The sequence below is a fragment of the Phalaenopsis equestris genome, unplaced genomic scaffold, assembly GCF_001263595.1.
Source record: "Phalaenopsis equestris unplaced genomic scaffold, ASM126359v1 Scaffold000877, whole genome shotgun sequence".
Classification (NCBI taxonomy): Eukaryota; Viridiplantae; Streptophyta; class Magnoliopsida; order Asparagales; family Orchidaceae; genus Phalaenopsis; species Phalaenopsis equestris.
Window position 1 is genome coordinate 169,455 of NW_018165317.1, and position 5,972 is coordinate 175,426.

Genomic DNA, 5,972 nt, shown 5'->3' on the forward strand with positions numbered 1-5,972 from the left:
GGCTTCACAAGCTTGTGAAATGAGCTGAATTGGCTTTGATTTTATAGTGAGAATTTAATTTCTTAGTGAAGTGTAAAATTTACACCTGTGATCGATGATTACTATGGCCATTAAGATTATTTAATGTGTTTGAAAAAAAAAAATCATTGGAATAAACATTTTTTTATATATATTTCTTGTCGTGTAGCTTAAAATTAATTTATCCTAATTGATCATTAATTCAAATGCCTTGAAGCTTTCCATGACCTCATCACCCAAGTTATCATTTATGTGTTGTTTGACAGCATTTTATTTATTGAATGTATTCATGAATTTAACTTAAATCCACCCAAAAATAAAAATAAAAAATAAAAAAAATACCTCCAAGGCTTCATTAAATCCAATTTTTTCGCATTTTGTCATATTTTTTCGATCGTTTCATCGCTTATACAACGTAAATCCGGATTTAATAAATCCGACTATGAGATGAATTTGTTATGCTGTCATTCGTGAAATTTATGAGATAAAAATAAGACGAGAGCTCATTTTTATTCAAGGCCACATGAAGAAAAATATAGGAAAATCCAAAGAAAATTAAGTTATATATATATATATATATATATTATTTATCCAAAGATTTTACTAGGGAAATGCAAGGTGTCTAATTCGTAGATTTTGTTGTGCATAAACTAATAAAAAATAGTCATAGCATCTTTTTGGCCTTTATTTTATTTTATTTTCTTCATAAACATGCTGCTAGACCCTAAAACTACATTTGTCTTGTAATGCTAATTTATTTTTTGAAAGCTTCCACTTGAGAAAAGTTTTATTCCACCTCGCTTTTATAGAGTCATTAATAATATATTTAAAAGTTGCTCTCATGGCTTCATTATTTGATGTCTAGTAAATAGCATCATTCTGATTTTAAGATACGGTTAAATTGATTCTAAATTTATCGAACTTAAAGTCGAATCAAGCATCTTAACGAGATGACTCCAACGAGCCGAATATCACTCAATTTGACATCGTTGAGGCACTAAAATGTCCACAAAACGCCGTCCGATCGAGGGGATTTCTCTGAGTCGTTTAATGGAGTAATCTTGAGTCTTTCTTATTTGCCTGGAGGTCTCTCTCGGACTTTATAAATGGAGCCCTACCCTCTTCATGAAAGAGGGCCAAGAATTTGAACCCGGGGAAGCCTGAGACTTGGAGGAGGAGCTGAGTTCCAATGTTTCACACTAAAAGTCCAACGAACTCCACATGCTCCTATAATCGCTGATTGTTGTCGACTATTGCTCGTCAACCATTATCGATAACCATAGGGCGTCTTCTGCTCGTTGCAATAAGACCCCTTGCAAAATCATGACATGCGTTGCAAAATGCTGACGTACGTTGCGAAGTAGCAAAGCGCCCTACAGAGAAGTGTCACGATGCTCTGAAGTTGATGCAACATGCACCCCAAATATGGTGAAATGATATGCCCCGCATATGGTGCAATGATGCATCATAAATATAATGTAATAACGCACCTCTCAATGACTGCTCACAACCACCATATTCATATTATGATGCCTATCTCCATACTCATGAAGTTCTCTACTTGCAACTCTCAACTCCCACCTTACAGCTCCCAAATCCGACCTATAGATGTTATCACAACACGTGCATCTTTGAAGTCTGACCTCTACAACCTATAGAAGTTATCATAGCTCATGCAACTCCCAAATTTGATCCATATTTCCTACATAAGTTTTCTCCCTCCCAACTTTGGTCTCTACAGCCTACAAACATTATCTGAGCTTATTTTATTACCAGCCCCAACCCTTATGAACTATAGATGTTTTCTCAGCTTTTGTAGCCCCCAACTTTGACCCCTACCATCTACATACATTATCATAGCTCGTGTAGTTCCCAACTCCAGTTCCAACAGTATATGAATGGTATCAAAGCTTATTCAGCTTCCATCTCTGGCCTTTTGGCTTACGAACATTATCTCAGTTAGTGCAACTCCCAAATCCCGCCTCTATGGTCTATGATCGTTATCTCAGCTCATGCAGTGCCCAACTTTGGCCTCTGCAACCTATGAACGTCATCTCAGCTCATGCAACTTCCGACTCTAACTTCTGTTGTCTACTGACATAATTTAGGAAGGCCATTGCTTGTAAAAAGTAGCAAGAATACTGATTTATAGGAAGGAAAATTGACTATTAGATCACTAGATCAAGAATTAATTTTCCAAATTAATGATCCAATTAAACCCTCTATATAACCTCTGTAAGATTATTATAGAACGGAGATTAAGTATATATTGAACCAAAGTGTTAGCATCAATTTTTAATGCCGCACATATAGGATCTATACTTAAATGACTTGAGACTATTTACTATTCATTCATAGAGTCCCATAGCTCAAGACTTCCATCTAGACCTCTTGGTACATGTTCGGGGCACAAAATCAGGATATGCGATAATTCAGCCTTGCCTGTCGTTGGAAAGCGTCACTTATAATATGAGACATATGTAATGTCCATTATGGTGTTTAAAGACAGTAACCCATCTATTCAGATCCTTTCGGGGGCAAGGAAATTCATGAAAAACCTCCCATGGGTGCATTTCAAGAGAATTATGGTTTTTGATGATGTACCAGCATGGTAGTTTAGAGTGCATGTTGGCACCAAATTCCTTTGAGAAAATAAACATAAAAAATTCTATTTTTGGTGTTGTGAGATAATATTTTAGTCATATTTAATCTCCCATACCTCTCAGATCAAGGAAACCATCCGCTAGACGTTTTCCATGAAATTCAAGGTGTTTAAGCCTAGAGCAGCGCTTAGACCCAAGCCCTCTGGTGCCTAGGCGCCAGACCCAACACATAGGCACCAGTCCAGGGCACCTATGCACCCAAAATGGCCTTCAGAGTCTCCAACCAAAGGAGTCAGAAAGTGGGCAGCAGCCCTTGGCACTTAGGCGCCAGTTCCATGAAAATTAGGCACTCAAAATACTAGAAAGTAGGCGCCAGGCCCAACACCTAGGTGCTAGCCCATTTTCACACTCCAATTTTTCCCATGATTTTTACTATTTTTTATGCCAAAATTCCAGAATTTCTTGTTCAATGAGAAAATATGCCTTGAGGAGGCAAAAATGTGTGAATGGAACTTTGTCTTAACCTTTTGGGAAAGGTTTTAGAAAGGTTGGGCCACCATTTTGGAAAAGGGAAGAAGAAAAGTTTGGGCTAGCTCATCTTCTTCCTTGGAGATTTTTTTGCTTTCTTGGTTTCCCTGAGGCTTCTTCTTCTGGATAAAGATGAAGAAAAGGTCATGCTCGCTACAACCATTACTTTATATTCTTCTGCTTTTTCCACTAAAATATCTCTTCTCCTTCTTCTTCTTCATCTTCCTCTACCACTTTCTTTGAGTGCATGAGGGGCTTTTCTTGGAGGAGTTGCATTGTAGAGGATAGAAGAGCTTCATTTCTTCTAAGGATTTAGGAGAGTGTCATCTGTTCTAAGGCAGAAGGAGAGCTTCTTCCTAACAAAGTCGGAGTGTGGACAACTAAAGATAATGTTTCTATCAACCGCCATGGGGGTAAGAATCTATAAAAAAAACTCTTATTTTTCATTTCTAGATCTCCCTAGGTCTGGATGTTAAAGGAAATATGATATAATTTATGTGTAGAGAAAATCTTCCTTTTGTTAGGACTTTTTTGTGATTCCCTTACGAATCCATGAGCAAAACCTCCATCTTGAGAACCTTAACCTAATCGCCCGGAACACTAGCAACCACATGGCCGTTCGGTGGCTTCATCAGTTGGTGAATGGGATGAAGCCACCCTGAGCAAGGGAATGAGAAATTTCTTCGATCCTAATTCTCTAGACGAAGAAGGCTATGTCCATACAAAAAATCCTTCACTTCATGAAGATTTTCTCTTAAGAAAAAGTTTTTTCACTGCACCAAACGGTTAGAGGTAGGTCCTCCATTATGTTGAGTAATAGATGGTACCTACGACTTCATCACCTCGACCTAATTTCCTAGTCAAATGGCTAAGATGAAACCAATTTTATCTTTGAAATTGATTAGGCCTCAATCATGCATGTATTCACATTTAGATGGTATGCTTGACATGATTTTCAAATTGCAAAAAAAATGTCTCATTTTTGCATGTTTTGTCGATTGACCATCCTTGCTACTGGCTTGATCAATTATCTTTTTTTCCCCTTCTATCTATCAGCTGCCACAAGCTCAATCACCTCGATCGATCTTTTTTGTCGCATTAACGGATCGCTTGTCACAGGCTTAATTGGATCAATCAACCTTCTTTGTCACTTCGATTGATTGGCTTTCATCGACCCAATCGGCTTGATTGAGCTTCTTTTTTCACTTAGATTGATTGGTTGTTACTGACCCAATTAGCTCTATAGATCATTTTTGTTTGCTTCGCTCGATCATCTTCGTTGACGCAATTGATCGACCGTCATAGCCTCGACCGACCGCCACATGCCCGATTGACTTGATCGACCCTTTTTATTGGTTCAATTGATTGGTCGCCATCGATCCAATCGGTTCACCCGACCATATTCTTTGACTCGATTGATCAGCTGCTGCTAGCCTGATAGACTCAATCGACCCTTTTTTTTGGTTCGACAAATGTTTTCCACCAATCTGATTGGTTTGCTCGACCATCTTTATCGACTTTATCAATTGGTTGCCATCGACCTGATCAGATCAGTTGACCAATTTCATCACTTCTTCTAATCGGTTTCCATCGGTCAAATCAGCTTGATCGACTTTTTTTGGTTGGCTCAACAATAGGTTGACATCGGTCTGATAAGCTCGATTGACCCTTCTTCATCGATCAGCCACCCACACTGGCTCGACTGACCTTTCCCAGTTTATTTGATCTATCGATCATCACCGACCTGATCGTATTAATTGACCATCCCTCGTCAAACAACCTCCTATGCCGGCTTGATCGACCACCTCCTACGATTTGACCGATTGGCCACGACAGGCCCGATCAACTTGATTGACCTTTTCTGTCAGCTAGATTGATCGGCCCTTACTGGCCTGATCAGCTCAATCAATCCTTCTTCATTAATCAGCCACCCACAATAGCTCGATCAGCCTTCCCTGGTCCATTTTATTGACCGGCCATCATCGAATCAATCATATCAATTGACCATCCTTCATCAATTAGCCATCTACATCAATTCAATTCACCACCTCTGTTACTACAACATGATTCTCATAGCTATTTCCAAGATTAATCTCCTCATTGAACATTATTGGCTATAGATCATCAAGATTGGTCGATTTATATCTTGTGTGAATCGTAGACTTTAAAGAATGGTAAGGTGGTGATCCATTAAGGATTAGTAGAATAACATCTTCATTATCGACTAGGCCTCCAGCTACAACTATGTTATCTATTAGTGATTTGATTTCTAGTAGGAATTGAGACATGTACACATATCACATAGAAATGTTATGAAGCTCATTTATAAGCTGAATTACCCTAGACCAATTAGTGGATTATCTCCTTCTTGCTAGGGTATGCCAAATTTCTATGGTGGATTCAAGGTTTAGAATATATGGCAGAATAGAAGGTGATATGGTAGATTAAATTAGAACTGAGAGATTTTTATCAATAAATGTGAGGAATTCTGGATTTCTAGAAATATTTGCATTAACATCTTGAATTTGAGTGGCAAGACACATAACATGTCCTTCTTAAAACCCATCAAAACCATTTTCCTTCAATAATTTAAAAATCTAAGCTTCCATGAAGGATAGTTTTTAGCAGTCAGTTGTATGTTGGTTATAGCTTTGATGTTGGAGATAAGAAATTTGGGAGATGAAGGAATGCTAATTTCAGCCATTGTAGCTGAAGAGGCATTTCTACTATACTGTTTTGAAAAAAAGAATTCAAAAATGGCATAGAAAAAGAGAGAGAGAGAGAGAGAGAGAGAGAGAGAGAGAGAGAGAGAGAGAGAGAGAG